This window comes from Pieris napi (genome assembly GCF_905475465.1).
Source record: "Pieris napi chromosome W unlocalized genomic scaffold, ilPieNapi1.2 SUPER_W_unloc_1, whole genome shotgun sequence".
Taxonomy (NCBI): Eukaryota; Metazoa; Arthropoda; class Insecta; order Lepidoptera; family Pieridae; genus Pieris; species Pieris napi.
The window spans coordinates 622,433-639,402 of record NW_025920860.1 but is presented as its reverse complement, the minus strand read 5'-3'; the positions used below and the strand labels follow the sequence as shown (position 1 = coordinate 639,402).

Here is a 16,970-nt window from a genome sequence, read left to right as displayed (position 1 = left end):
TTATTTATTATTTATTATTTATCTAAACTTTTAGATTTGTATAAATATGAACAACACTTCAAGATTAGTTTGCCACTGAAGTTTCACTTCTGACTTTGTACACACACACTTTTTTTTTTATTAACATCGTTCTCCAAGGTACACAATTACCACTGAATCGTAGATATCATTTTTCAGATAAATTTCGAATTGTAAAAGTTTTGAATTGTAACCCTCCAATTATTCGAGTATTTTAAAACATAAAGATATTTTAAAATATTTATGTTATATGATATAGATATTCTAAATTAAATTTACCTTCTGAAATTAATTTGTCTTTAATATTGTATTTGATGATTGTCGAAGTTAGAACCATAGACTAATACAATTCTATGATATTTGAACCACGATCGTCAGACGTCAATCGCCATATTGTTTTAATACATTGTGAAAGCTTTAAACTTTTAGGTAGGTTTTAAACAATATTTTAGCGTCAATCATACCTAATGTTAGCATGACAGATATAGAATAATATGCATTAAAATCTATAAGGAGTATTCCATATCTGGCATTGTATGCATTATGGTTTATTTTTGCATTTCTTCCGATCTGGCATTATGGGCGGTAAAGCAAAACTCGAGTCTTGTTCATTCCTATGGATGGGAAATGCTCGCACTGCAATGCAATAAAATTCCATGCGGTAAGGGGTTAAAGTATGTATTTTTATTTCATTGGTACTTGATTATAAAAAGTTAAATCACAATAATCAATTATTGTAATGGATTCACTAGTCGGTTACGGTAGCGATGATGACATTGAAACTGAACGCTATGGACACCAAGCATCGGTAAGTGTATGCACTTGATGCATAATTTTTCTAGGTATTATTGAGCAATATGTTTGAACATTAAATTTTTATGTGTTTAGTTTTTGTTTTTCACTCTCATTAAATAATATAAATGTATTATGTTTTGATATGGAAGTCTTTACTCTTTTAACTATAATCAGTCCAATGCAGCAATGGTTTATTATACGTACATTACTACCTTGATTTACTATTTCCAAGAAATTATCATATTTGAAGTAATTTCAAATCTCTATTAGTATTTCTCATTATGTGATTTTCAAGAATTTGATATTAATTAATTTCTCTGCTTGACAATAGACTAATATTATAGTAGAAGAGAAGATTACACTAACTATGATCAAGTCAACATGGATCTAAGTGAGGTTGGTATATTTTTATTAACTTAGTTTACCATTATAATATATATAACTAGTTCCTATGTAGTAAGCACATTGTGGGTCAATATTGCTACTTCATTAATAATATCGCCTCATTGAGCACTTTTAAAACACTAGGAAATATAAAACTTTATAAATTTATATATTATTGATTGTCTTTGAAAGTGTTCTAGAAAAATAATGGTTCACCAAATTATTGTTACAAATTTAAACTAATTTTTGTAGTAGTTAATACATCAATAGCTTTTATAATCTATATTAGATTATCCTTAATAATGGTATACACTAGTATTGTGTTATATCCACATATTAGTTATGACATAAAAATAATTTACTCTCTCTTATATATATATATGCCAAAGTGGCTACCGTGAAACAGTAGATATTGAAATATGTATACATATGTTAATTTATCATCAAAAAAAAATTAAATTCTTTTCATCACTGATATTAACACTTTTATTATTTTATATGTTACCTCTTTGTAAATTGACCAAAACAAAAGTCAAAAACGATCTGCGTGGCGTCAAGATGTCCCTATCCCTCTAGTGACTTTACCATGTAAGTACGTAGAGTTAAGAAAGACATGTTTAATCCATTCATTATTATTGCTCTTGCCCCTATTAATATTATTGTAAAGGCTTCTTGTATCTGGGTCTACAAATAAATATCGTTTAAGAATTCTTCAACCATATGTTAACAACAAATTTGATATAAGAAACTTAATTAAACAAAACAAGGTAAAGTAGATAATATAGGTAATGCACATATAATAAAAAGTCTCATGCCATGATCAACATTGTAGGATATTAAAGTAGAAAATGACTGATGATGTTTGTCGTAGGATTCCCAAGGAAAAGAGTCTGAGCCAGAATTGCCGCAGGCTGAGTCACGGGTTTTACGGCAGACATCTGGAGAGGACCAGTCAAGCTCTAGTGAGTAAAGGTCTTTATTAATAGTATAAGTGTTATTATCATTGACATAAAAATATATTATTATAAATTTATTAATAATATATTTATTATAAATTTGATATGATAATAACACAAAAGACATTTAATTTTGCTGTAAATAAACCATTTAAAATTTAACATTTATACTAATTTTATTAAATATTATACTAGTATTAGTGTTGTACTAAACTTATTCAGAAGACAGAGTGCAATGAGCAGAGCTATTCTAGAATCTAGATCAACAACTGACAATGTTCTGACATTGTTTATTAGATCCTTAAAATTATCCATTGTTATATTATTATTTTCTATTTTTTTTTTTACAATGTGAAACAAGATTTTTTTTTATTTTTTTATATAAAAGGGGGGATAACGCGGCTATCGCAGCCCATGGAGACTCATTTTTAATGGATGCGTTGCCGACCTTTGTTGGAGGAGTATACTCTACTCACTTTGAATAGTTGGAGGTCGTATCTCTCAGGGAAGACCCCCGCCGGGAGTCGATTCCACGGTCCACTAGTTTGCAAAAGAAAGTGTCCTGTGCAGCGAAGTGTCATCAAGGTGATGTTGATGAAATTTTGAAATGATATGACTCGTTCTACAGAACACTCATCATAGGAAACGCATAGAGAGAAAGAATGAAGCCGATCTGTAATACATTGTAGATTGGCAATTCGACAAGTCCTTCGCTGAATTTGGTCAGAAGGAAGAAGCTGGTATTTGGGAGCCCAGAGATGTGAGCAGTATTCCATATGAGGTCGGACTTGATCCTTGTAGAGCTGCAAACGTTGTACCTCAGTCATATTGTTTAGCCTACCCAAACACCCAGCTTTTTGGATGTCACGTTGGCTTTTTCGTCCAGATGGCTGCGGAATTGGACTTATTTTGATATGCCAAACCCAAGCATGACGCTGTGTGAAGTACTAAGGGGAGCGCCTTCAAATTGAAGAGACTACAAAATGAAGATCCTTTTCCTATTGGCAGAAAACGAACGAACGAACAGGATGGGCGAGAGAACACAACCTTGCGGAACGCCTGTATTGATGTCTTAAGTCCGATCAAGGGAAGGTTATCAGGGCCACTCGACTTGTGTGTACCAAGGCCAATAAGGCTCTCCAAATACCAGTTTGTTCGAATCGAACTTCAGGCATTGAAGACCCGCAATGCGGAATAGTAGGCGGTAAGATCCCTGAGTCATCGAGCGTGGAGTTAGACGCAAAGAGAAACCAATGGAGCTCTGCTTTCTCTTTCGCCGAGTAAGCCATCGAATCATCCTCCTTTCGCAAGGATGGTAGAGAGGGCTGACAAAAGCTTCCCTGAGTTACTTACGCTAATGACCAGAAGGATCAGGTTCCAGAGGGCATTTTCGCGAGCTTCTCACCAATTAAGCCTTGAAAATTTCTCGTTCAAGGGTTCGGGAAGCCGCGTTAAGTTCATTTTTATGGAGTACACATACATCAGGATCCTATATAGCCGTTGCGTGATCCCAGGTTTCATATAGCTCTAGCTTAAGACGGGGACTTTCTTTGCAAGAATGACCAAACCATGGCCGAGATTTACCACGAATGAGAACCACAGAGTATGGGATATAGAGTTCAATTGCTTGTAGCACCACATCGTTGAAAGACTCAGCGCTGCTGTCAGGTTTACTACCCCGAAGCAGACTTGTGACCATGGGTTAGCTGCAAAGAAATGACGCAAGTCATCCCAGTCGGCCGGCTTTTAACGACACGACGACGTTCTGAAAAGTGCGGGCGGGATCGACGAATTAGCACTACTGTACACACCAAGCAGTGGTCGGAGGATCCAAGTGGAGTAATTAGTGCATCAGCATAAGATCTAATAGCGAAGGCTGATGATCAGCTCGATCTGGTATTCGCGTAGACGTTTGTGTCCAGTGGAGTTAAACCATATGCAAGAGCGAAACCGTGAAAGCGTCTTCCCTAATAGTCGGTCGGTGTATTTGCTATGTACTAATGTTTTAAAAGTTATATTTCTCATTAATCCGGTAATATTTAGTCAAAATAGACCTTCGTTAGCGACTTTTCGACTGTGCTTTACTGCTCGTCTTACTTCTTTTCGTATAATGTGAGATAATGTTTCCATCCTATTAATTAATACCAAATTTTTTAATAGTTTAATCGATTGACCTTTTTATATTGCGACAGTGGCGCGGATTTCGCTCGGTAAAGTAATCTGTAACTCCGAAGGTATTGGCATTACGGAAAAAAGTTTAAGAACAAAATTGTTCATAATTAAAAGATCTACACTTTGATGATCGGTAAAATTTAATAAAATTGAATGGTTGGGGAGAAAACGACGAAAAATTGAAAAAAAAGTAAAATTTCTGCCTTGCGGGAGTAATAACTTGTAAAATATTAATGTTATAAAAAAAAGTTTCAAATAAAAAAGTTAGTAAATTTAGTTAGAAAAAGAAAAGGTCTCTACAATTTTTCGCCTAACACTAACCAACCTCGAGATATCGAATTAAACGCGTTTCCATCGAAATGACCTTGAGCTGACCTCAGTACAACCCCTCAAATTGGAATTTATGCTCAGAATACACCCCTATCGATCCTCAAAATCCCCAAACTGTGTTCGCTCATGTTTATTTATTTCGTAATTTGACTGGAGTATTATAGTTGTTTTACATTTATAACTTTTTTCAAATGAAAACGTAAATGTCATCTTCTTATCACTAGCTGACAGTCGAGATGCAGAGCGCCCACGAGAGTATGGCAAAGAACGTGAGCGCGACCGTGACCGTGATCGCGATGGAAAGCGAGACAAGCGCCGCGAATCACCGCGGAAGGATCGGGAACGCTCTGAAAGAGATCGTCGCTCACCACGTAAAGATGATAAATACAGGTAAATACCAATTGGTGCTATACGTCTGACACCTAAATCGATCCTAAATAAATCTCGAGAATTTAGCATAATTGTTAAGAAAATCAAGTTCATTCCTTCATAATAGGATGTTCATTACAGATCGTAGTCAAAGGCCTCGTGATGCACCACGTTGAGGATTACTTGGCGACAGACCAGACGATAAACACTCGTCTACTGATAGCAAGGTATTAAAATATAATTAATATAAAAATAATTAAAATTAAAGAATTAAATCTGTATCCATATTATGATAGAACAAGACCTTATCGGTGTGGCCATTAAGATACATAGCTATTGTTAATTAAATTAAAAATTAAATGGCTACCGTTCTAAGAGTTAACGGCATGTTATATAAACACATATATAGCTACATTGTATTTTATTGGTAACTTTATTTTAGATGCCAGCATTAATGGATCTTAAACCATTTGGAAGTGACGGGCTGACCAAGTTAAAATCACAAGACGCTCGTGACGCTGTATCTCCCAGGTAATTCATATCTATTATTTTGCCACAGTTTTAATAACCAAAATAGAATTATATAAATAACTAGATTTTACAAATAATTTTTAAATATCGCAATTAACAAGTAAAAGTTTGTTTTTAATTTTTCAGGTTTGTTGATCGTCGGGAACGTGATCATGACCGAGAGCGTGATCGTGGACGCGACCGTGACTCTGAGTGTGACCGCGAACGAGAACGCGATTATGATGGCAGACACAACAGACGTTCTGAAGATAGACGGTATGTATAATATTCATATACTAAGGTCCATATTATTTTTACTTTATTATCCCTCTTAACATTGCTATGTGATCAACAGGTCATCTGGACGCGACAGAGGCAGCGAGAGGTCTCGATCACGTGGTCACGCCTATCCTCCCCCACACACGTAAGATTTGTTTCGATACTACACTATTAGGGTAATTTATAATATTTGAAGTTGATTCACGTTTTAGAATACCGACACCATAATATATTGTACTTTATAGATTTTTAATTATTTTTAACAAATCATGTATCAATGTCAGTTAAAAATATTTTTATCAGTAAGTTTATACATACTACTTTTTTTAGGTCAAATGAACGAAGATCACCCTCATCTGGTGACTACAGAACGTCTTCATACAAAATCAATAAGAAGCTCGAGGTTATGGAAAAAATGGGTAAATTATTACACGCTTTATATTAGCTTCACCTGTATGTATGTATGTAACCGACTCCTTCGGACTCGATTTTGACCCACTTTAAACGGACAGATTTAATTCAAACTTTGTATAAAGAATCAGCGACGATATAATAATTTCATAGGTTTATCTCGAAAAAACAATGAAATTTTTTTTAAGTCCACAAAGCAATACGATTAAATTGAGACAACACGTATTGCTGCTAGGACTAAAAAGTGGAAAATAAATATAGTTAAAAAAAACTATAAAACACGCTTTTAAAGCACATCAAACTAAAAAGTGAAAAATAATTCCTAATTTAGGCTGAAAATGGTAATGAACAAAAAATACTGGTTTTATTGTGAAAAAGCGTGGGTTGCTCGATGGCACTGAGCGCCGTATAATACGTGTTGTCTCAATTTAATCGTATTGCTTTGTGGACATACAAAAAATGTCATTGTTTTTTCGAGATAAACCTATGAAAATTATTATATCGTCGCTGATTCTTTATAAGTGTACAAAGTTTGAATTAAATCTGTCCGTTTAAAGTGGGTCAAAATCGAGTCCGAAGGAGTCGGTTACATACATACATACATACAGGTGAAGCTAATATAAAGCGTGTAATAAATTATGAACCCATCCATTTTCGTACTCCGCCGAATATCACTTAACCTGATAAAACGCATTATATAGATTAGATGAACATAAAGTCGTCTCATAAATAGTCATTAATTTAAGAATAATAGGATCGATGATGTTTTACGGCCGGGTTTGCTAACGGAACTACTGAGTACTATGCGCCAGAAACACTGTTTCCTACATACATGATACATACAAAATAATAAAAAAAAAAGGGTGCGTGTACTTATGTACGCGCGTAAGAAGTTATACTTCTTTGGCATTATTAAAAATAGTTTTTGATTGCATGCAAATAATTAATTACAATTAAATAATCAAAGACTGGAAAAGGAGTCATTAAAGTCAATAAAGTTCAGTTTACATTTGAAAAATTAATTAAATAAATATTTATTATTATTCTCTTACATTAAACAAATAAAACACTATTTATCTTTAAAACATTTTTATTTCATTATACTATTTATTTTTAAGTGACTCTAATGTCTTCATCAGAATTTCGGTTTGTAATTTTAAATTAATCATTACTTGGTTGTGCATCTACGAGGCTTCTCCAAAACTACTTGCTTTCTGCAACAAATAAGAGAATATTAATTTAAGCTCTGTCCATGCAAAACTTAAAATTTTTTATAATTCATATTATAAATTTTTTAACACATTTATATTAATATAATTATATAAATGTGTTAATAATATAATTTGTAGCACATGCTACAGACCTGGATAGCAACTTTCTTTTATTCTATTTAGAGATAGAGATAATTTAAATATAATACCGGTGTCTTCCTTGTAGGTTTCTTTGGAGTTGTTTGGGGATTCTTGTTGTTCAGTTCGACATGATTTTCTTTAACCTTTCTTTAATCCTACAAAATAATGAAATTGTTAAGTTATGTTGTCACTGTTGTGCACACCTTTGTTTGGCATTTTTTAGTATTCAAGTTATGTCAAAACTGATTTATTACCTTGTCATTGTTGGCTTTATTTGCTTTTGGGATATCAATTGTTTCCAAAATGATTTTATTTGTAATAACCTGAAATATATAAATAACATCTATTAATTTAAGTATCATGGTGAGTGGTTCGCACTCAGGTATTAAGGTGTATTATACCCACTGTCCATTATAAGTGGGAATGGGCTCACTTCTGGCAGGACAGAGTTTCGGTACTACAAGTGCAACATGGATGTTTTGAGGTATTACAATATCTCTAACTACCCTGTAGGGGAATAAAGTAATGTTGTAAGCATATGCCTATGCTTGAAAGGTTGAACCTTGAACATCACCATACATCATATTTATAATTAACATTCCTACCTCGACACCATCACAATCAAATTCATTGAAATCTACTTCAAACCATTGTCTCGAGAAGGTGATGGTGGCTTTGTTCCACCTCCAGTTTTTGATGTTTCACGGCGATAAGATGACAACTCTTTTTTTGTATTCAATTTAGTGCACTTCCACTGATTCATCAATTGTTTTTTGTCTCTTGTGTAAATAAATTTTTGCTAAAAACAAATATTTGCTAGATTATATCTGATGTTTTGATTAAATAATGTGGTCATTTTTTTGAGATGCAGGTACTAATTAAAATGTTTACTTCTCTGTTATATCGCTCCAAGCCTTCATTTTCTCCTTATTAGTATTCGTGCTTAAATCTTTGTTCTCAATTATTGATATATAGGGTCGTAGAATATTTCTAAAAAGTTGCTGTAACAAACGCAATAAACAAAAGCAATGAATAATGGTTCATGTTTCAGTTTTAATCAACAATAATACTCGATAATACATACGGATAGTTAACCTCAATTGTATTGAAGCACTAGGTTAGCACAGTTTTTTCACAAATATTTTATATTATTTCACAAATATTTTGTATAATGAAAATAACTAGGTATATAATTATTAATTTTAAACAATAATTAAAACTCCTACTTATATTTGTTTAAAAGGTAAATGTCATTGTCAGATGTCAATTGTCATGGTCATTCAAAATTCTTGTTAAGCTGCTAAGCTAGAATATGCGTGAAGTTAGCTTCACGCATATTCTATTTCTTTTTACTTGTAGTTTGTCTTATTCCCATCTCGCTCGCGCACGCTATATCACACTGCCAATTTTGTGTCATAGGTGCGCGCGCAATCGTAAAATTTCACTCTCATCAATTTTTCATAACGCGCCTAAAGAAGTACAACTTCAAAAAGTCTATTAAAAAATATCCAGTGGCGCCACCACTCTATATGGGTTTTGGCCACAGTTCATTTCTTTGATAATTTTTTGAAGTTATACTTCTTTTGGTGCGTTAGGGAAAAATTATGAAAGTAAATTTCTGCGATGCGCGCGCACACCGTCACAAAAAACCGACACCCTGAAGATAGCCATAGTCAATATTTTAGTTTTTGTGATATTTAACTAGGTAATACTTTATAATAAAACTTACAATGTATTAAATACCTTTTTTCTATTGATAGTGTGTTTTTTTCTACAAACGTTGAATAAGGCGAAAGATAAAATTTATGAAAAGCTTTTTATCTTGTTACGCCAAAGAAGTACACACACATTATTTTTTTCATAGACAAGTAGGTGTTTAGTCTTCTATCTGACATGTTGTAAATTTTGACACTGAGACATGCCGGTTTCCTCAAATTTCGTCCATTGTCGGGGATCGAACCTACGAACTCAGGGATGAGATCCGCAACGCTGTACTCTGATATGCCAAATAATTCATCTTATAGCCCTGCTTATGACAGAAGGCCATCTTGACCACGTCTTATTTAATTATACACGAGTACTAAATAATGTTAGCATAATTTTAATGAGATGGACCAGCCTTAATTTTTGGAAAGATTGCATCGATACGTTCAAATATAGAATGAAGCAAGTTCGATAGAATATATACATACATATATATTAATTGTGTGTGACCCCATTTAGGGTGTGAGTTAGGCACTTTGATTTTGCCACAAATAAATAAAATGTGTAAAAGTTATTATATTTTTATATGTTACTACTTATAAGAAGTGTATTAAAAAGTGTTGATAACATAAATATGTAATAATAGTATATACTATAAGCCCTAATAGCTATAAAATGTATCAAAATCCTGTCGTATGACAGTAAATTGTGTTAAACGAATTAAAAATAATTAATTTTCTTTTTTTATAATAGCCCGTTTTCGCTAAATACGAGTATATCCCAAACTAAATTCGTTTAGTCATAGAATGCGTCCGCAACCCATGTTCAGTCCATTTATCATAGAGGAGATAAATGTATGGCTAGATCATTAGCAGATGAATAATGATACAGACGTTTTTGGAAAACGTATCCTATTAGGTTGGGTCTTAAATAAATAAGACTGGCGACACGAGTAGTAAAAGTACACTTTGTAAACAAGCATATTACAAATTAGAGGATTATTTTCAAGATAAGATTGCTTGGAAACATGCTGGTCCTGCTCCATAGGACAATCATAGAGCCTGGACAAAATCAAATTGGTTGCTGATTTTTTGCTTTAACATATTTTTGTTATTTTTTTTTAAATTTATAATGCTACAAATGAAATTTTTTTATTTTATCTCACACACTGTTTTGTTGTGTTTTTTTATTATTTTTATTACTCTTTAATGTTAATATTCTACGGTTTCGATATTTGTAATTATGTGAGGAACATGTATACAAACTTTTTTAGTATAGTAGTTTATTCTAAGAGTACATTGTCTTCACATATAATTATTTAACAAATGTAACAAAATATTGTAAACCTATTTTAAAAGAATAAGGGTGAGATCTATAGAGCGCACTTGGACTTTGCTCAGACTTTACTTACGAAAAACTTTGTTTAGTGCGCTCTATAGATCTCACCCTAAGTGTACGGGTGAGATCTATAGAGCGCACTTAGACTTTGCTCAGACTTAACTATCGAGTTAAGACACAGTCGGTATTTATAGAGCAAACTGCGAATCTCTCCGAGTGTTAGCTTAGCTTAATCTCATGTCCACGAAATCGACGACTTACCAAAAACTTTGACTATAAGCCTAACAAAAATAATGGCCCAAAATTTGCTTTACCATCATATCTTTTACTGGACTTTTTATTTTTGTCGGTTTTTAATGAACGGTGTTGCCATTTTATATCGGAGTTCCATAGACTTTGGGAAAAATAGGATTTGAATTCAAAGAAATTATAAATGATCTTGATAAATACCTATGAAATATATGAAATGAAATAATTACACATTATTATGGTATTTATTGTTGTTTATTTATATTATTTATGTAAGTGTTCAAACCCCATTTTTTTAAAATCTTAAAATAACTGGTGTGAAATTGTATGTCACCTGGCAGCCCTGGCATATTATAGTGACTGACAACGAAATTCAAACTATAACCTAACCGATGTCTCTAGCTTCACATCTGTTATTTTAGTTTCCCTGAATCTTCTACCATTTATTAACTGACCACACTAAAAAATTGAGATAGAAGTGGAACATATGAAATTAAAAAATCAGTTAGAAATAGAAATTCTTCAACAAAAATATAAATTAGTATTAGAAATTTTACAGTTAAAAAAAGAATCAAAAAATAAATGATTAAAATGAAACAAGTTTTGTTTTGATATTCTTTATTACCAAACCAATTACCTAGTTAAATTGTGCAATCACAGATTGTCGGAATGCTAGACCTGTAAGAGATCTTTCATTGTTTCTGTGTTACTCAACTTCTGGTGTCAGCAAGATCACCATCGTCATAAGCATCCCCTCTCTGTACCTATACCTTTTTTTTATTTCTGTATGCTTCAGAGTGAGCGATACCTTTGGGTCTATTAATTTTTATATGGGTGCAGTCAATAGCTCCGATTATACTGTTTAGGCCATGGTGAGTATTAGATCTTCCTAATTCTTCAAACTTCCTTTTGGCTGTGTTCATATTTCTTGGGAAATTTACAAATCTAGGTAGTAATTTACTCAACTCTGCAGAGACTTTATTTATAATTAAACAGACTGTAGATTGGCTTATGCTGTTCAGATCACCACACACCATCTGTAATGTCAATTAATTATTATTAGTCACATGTATGTTATGTTTCTGAAAGTCAGAAGACAAATGTCTTCAACATATGTATTTAAAATCATTTGATACATAGGTATAATATATCAAATTGAAAACCCATACATATTTATGAACACAATATTACCTGAAAACATCCAGTTGCATTTTTATGCCTTAATGCAATAAGTATTTGCAATTGCGGTAGGTTTAGCGATCCTCTGTTGTTATAAGGTTGCAAGTTTGTAATGATCAGCGGCAGGATCACATTTAATACCGTGTGTTTCAAAATACGGTTCCTTCTTTTGAATTCATTCTCACCGTACAGGATGGAAGGATTTTGGTTGTATTCGTTCCGAACATATACAACACTTAAGGCATTCGTGGATTCATATTGGCTGCAGTTCCTACCCTTTCAATGTTTTCTATTGAAGATAGAACTCTCTCTATATTCTCCATTATGTCACTTTCGATAAGTATTGATATCTCCAAGCGGTCCATGTAACAAAGCCAAAATAACCAAATCACAAAACGTCAGTCTTTCGGGAATGCGTAGGTCTTATACGGGATTGGTCCAGGACCCAGGTCCAAGTCACAAAGCCAGTCGTCGATTTAACCCTAGAAAGATAACCATACCGCATACGTCATTTTGACGCATAAATGTTTGAGTGCTGGAATTTGTATATCATATGCTTATGAATGTGATTGTCAGCTTTAATATATGCAATTAACTTAATAATAAATAAAAAAAACATAAGTGTATACACTATACATATATTTTAATTAGCTAAATCTTAAATAAACTAAACACAGCCCTTTTAACACTAAAAAACTTAAACATGATGGAGTCTCTTCATCAGCCTTATAATTTAAGAAATAAACTTTTTAAAATCAACTTTTTAAACTTATTATAAAATGATCAACCTTAACTAATATTTTTTTATTGATATATAAGGCTAACCCTTCAATGCACTTAGGACAGGCGCTCGATTTATGCTCTCCAGTAGGTATATAATGACGAAAGTATTGCAATTTGCACTTATCTAAACAAGACTTTTTGGCGGGAAGTCAAACTAAGCGGGTGTTTTAAATTTTGCGTTTTTTCAATAATTATTATTTTTTGTATATAATTGTTCTTTTTTTTTCTGTAAATAGAAAATTTGTAACATTTTGTAAATAGTAGATAATAATGAGTGAAAACAGCGCCGGGGGACGGGCCCCCGGTGACAAAGACGCCAAGAAAAGAAAATTAGAGGTGACTAATGAAAACTATAAAGTGTTTACCAAACCAAACTATAAAAGACAATTTCCAGACAACCATAGCACGGATTGTGTGGTTTATGTAGAATCACACGAAAATGAAAAGTTAGGAAACAAAAATCCCATCACGTTAACTAAATTATTCACGGACAATGTTAAAGGAATAGTGGGCGTACACCGAGTGAATGCTCACAAAATAGGCATCACTTTTAAAAACCAGCTCCGGCCAATAATTTCCTAAAACTGGACAGTTTTTAGGAAGACACAAACTTAAAGCTTTTATACCATCTCACCTGACTGAAGCCACGGGCGTCATACGATATGTGCCCAAGGAGCTAGCAAATGCGGAAATATATAAGAACATAATGTGCGACACGGAAGTGATTTCCGTTAAAAGATTCATGAAAAAAGTTGACGGAAAACTGGTCCCGCTCGGCACGATTTCAGTGACTTTTGCTGCCACAATGCTGCCCCAATATGCATATATACAGATGTTCAGATACCCGATCCACATATACATTCCACCACTGCTGCAATGCTTCAGATGTTTCAAATTCAATCACTCAGCTCGAGTTTGTCGCGGAGAGCAAATGTGCTCGTCATGTTCCGGCCGGCACTCCTACAAGGAGTGTGAAGTAGATGACATTATTTGTATTAACTGTAATGGCAATCATTTGGCAATCTCCAGGGATTGCCCCATTAAAAAGAAGAACATGGAGGAAAAAAAGAGTAAATATCTTATTCTCAACAGAAGTTATGCCACTGTGGTGAGTACAGCTCCCATAGCCCCTCAGATGTTAGACCCTAAAGAGTTTCCGGCTATTACTAAGCCAAACAATAAAAATGTGACTACAGGCCCGTTCAATGCACAGCAAATTCTCAATAACGACATTATCATTAACGCCATAGTAAAATCTCTTATTACTCTGGGTAATGATAAAATCGACACACCCATTACAAATAAAAAAATCAAAGAAATACTTTTAGCTAATTTATTAAACTAAATAATGGATACATTTTTAAACATAGCACAGTTTAATATACAAAACTTACAGAGTAAGAAAGCCTTATTGAATAATTTTTATCGAAACATAATATTGATATCTGTTTATTAAATGAAACTTGGCTTAAAAGCACTAGTATAATTCCAAACTTTGCACCATATAATTTTATACATAAAAATTCAGTTAATACCCATAATGGTGTGGGTATACTAATCAAACAAAATTTACAGTATGATATAGTTAACACTACTTTTCATGAATCCGTTCAAAATATGTGTAGCCGTAGAAACATCTATGGGCAAATTGCACATTCTTTGTGTATATTGCCCTCACAATAGTGATGTTAAAAGGTTTAATATTCGCACAATGAAAAAGGTTTTACTTGAAGTACCTAAGCCATGTATAATAATGGGAGATCTAAATGCACACCATATAGTTTTTGGATGTCAATCAAATAATAGTAGAGGCAATAGTTTATACAATCTCATTGATGAACTAGACTTGTGTATTTTGAATGATGGGAGTGCTACAACTGTTCAAATTCCAAACAGAAATGCATCTGCTATTGATGTTACTTTGGTTAACCCAGCAATAGCTCCTCTTTGTGAATGGCGAATTCATGATGATTCAATGGGCAGCTACCACTATCCAACTCAGGTTGTTGTCAATGTAAAACCATCCACATATGAAGTCCGGCCTGTGGAAGAAAAATACATATATTTTAAGGCTGATTGGACTGAATATTATAATTTATCTGAAACATCTTTTTGTCAGTTAGACACTGAAAATACAGAACCAATTGCTTTATACAATAATTTTATAAATATTTTGTGTGACATCAGATCAATTACTATACCTAAACAAAAGTCTAGACAAACTGTGAAAGTCATGAGGAAACCTGTTCCCTGGTGGAACCAAACATGTGATGATGCAGTTCGAAAGTCCAAAAAAGCCCTGATACAGTATAGAGCTTCACCTAGCATTTCTAATTTTATAGAGTACAAAAAAGCAGATGCTCAAAAGAAAAGAATACTTAAAGAAGAAAGTATTCATTCGTGGCACAACTTATGTAGTAGTTTCGATAGAATGACACCTGTTTCTAGAATATGGGGTTACATGAAAAGGTTCAAGAGAATAGGTTCATGTCATGATAGATTTTTCAATGATGAATGGGTGCCTTCATTCCTAGATAACATCTCTGATTCAAATCAAATAAATTTAAACAATGTAAGTGGTATTTTAAATGATTCATCTGAAAATAACAGTAATTCCTTTCTGAATAAACCATTTACATTAAATGAATTGTACATATCCCTCAAAAGCAGAAAAGATACAACACCAGGGTTGGATAATATACCATATATTTTAATAAAAAAACTACATCCTAATGCTATAGAAATCTTATTAAATATTTATAATATACTATGGGAAAACCTGTTAATACCAGATTCATGGAAAACTCAGTGCATCATTCCCATCTTAAAGCCAAATAAAACTGCAAATAATCCATCATCATACAGACCCATTTCATTATCATCGTGTTTAGGTAAACTCTTTGAGAACATGCTAAAGATAAGATTAGATTATTTTGCCGAATCGGAAGGAAAGTTACCAGATATTCAGTTTGGATTCAGGAAAGGTAGAAGTTGCTCTGAAAGCTTTGTATCTTTCATTGCTGATCTCAAAAAAGCTAAGATTAGTCACTTTAATGTTGTTTGTGTCTTCTTAGATGTTAAGGGTGCATTTGATAATGTTGATATTGAGAGCCTAATCAAAATTTTACATAAATTGAGTATACCAGGAAAAACTCTAAATTGGATTTTCAATTTCCTGCACAACAGGACTATATATGTTAAATTTAATAATAAGTTACATGGACCTAAACAGGCCAATAAAGGAACAATGCAAGGTGCAACTTTGTCACCATTGTTGTATAACTTGTATACATCACAAATACTGGATTATGTAAATATACCCCAGGTTAAAATATTGCAATTTGCAGATGACATACTTTTGTATAGTGAAAATCAAAGTTTAAACATAGCGGTTAATAGCATAAACACTGCATTAAATAAACTTCAGACTTATTACAGAATTTTTTTGAAATTAGAAATAAGTTCAGAGAAAAGCTCAGTTTTAGTATTCAGTAAAGATCCATTTGCACAACAGTAAATATTTCCTATAACAATGATAAAATCCCTATAGTTAATCACCATAAATTTCTTGGTGTAGTAGTGGATGACAAATTAAAATTTGATAAACACATTCAGTACATATGCCAAAATGCCATGAAAAGCATTAATGTAATGAGAAGTTTGGCAGGTACTTTTTGGGGTTCAGATCCAAAAACTTTGAACATGCTGTACAAAAGCATAGTCAGAAGTCATTTTGACTACAGTTCCTTAGCTTATATGAATGCAAATAGTACATTACTAAGAAAACTGGATGTAATACAAAATATTGGACTGAGAGTAATAAGTGGAGCTATGCGCACCACTCCTATAAACAGTATGGAAGTAGAAAACTGTATACCTCCACTGTGCTTGCGACGCTTACAGTTGGCTGAGCGATTTTGTTTGAAGGAGCTGGCAAATGAGAACAGTGTTATCCTTGGTAGAGTCTCTTATCCTGTAGAAATAACTCAGGCAATTGAAGCAAGCAGCATCTCAATAAATACACTGATTTCAGGCTTGTTACCTGAAATTCCAACCACAATGTCATATATTAAAAACTTGACAAATAATATGCTTAGTATTGTCTTTGATTAAAATAACTCATAACATTTAAAGAAAAACG

General features: G+C 33.0%; 2 long non-coding RNA genes across 19 annotated transcripts; one reads left to right on the top strand and one right to left on the bottom strand.

Moving 5' to 3' along the window:
- The first annotated feature begins 429 nt into the window (after nucleotides 1-429).
- On the top strand, nucleotides 430-6,275 carry LOC125062931. Of its 18 annotated transcripts, none has more exons than XR_007119405.1 (10): nucleotides 512-679; nucleotides 1,145-1,209; nucleotides 1,730-1,785; nucleotides 2,069-2,159; nucleotides 4,880-5,045; nucleotides 5,166-5,251; nucleotides 5,467-5,555; nucleotides 5,682-5,810; nucleotides 5,890-5,958; nucleotides 6,144-6,275. It is a non-coding gene; the product is annotated as an uncharacterized LOC125062931 (long non-coding RNA). The 18 variants fall into 18 exon arrangements; XR_007119399.1 differs by having other exon boundaries at nucleotides 512-826; XR_007119401.1 differs by adding an exon at nucleotides 771-826 and having other exon boundaries at nucleotides 506-679; nucleotides 1,145-2,159.
- Nucleotides 6,276-11,820: 5,545 nt separating this feature from the next.
- On the bottom strand, nucleotides 11,821-13,402 carry LOC125062942. Its single transcript, XR_007119430.1, has 2 exons — nucleotides 12,059-13,402; nucleotides 11,821-11,904 (listed from the first exon to the last, which is right to left on the bottom strand). It is a non-coding gene; the product is annotated as an uncharacterized LOC125062942 (long non-coding RNA).
- Nucleotides 13,403-16,970: the final 3,568 nt, after the last annotated feature.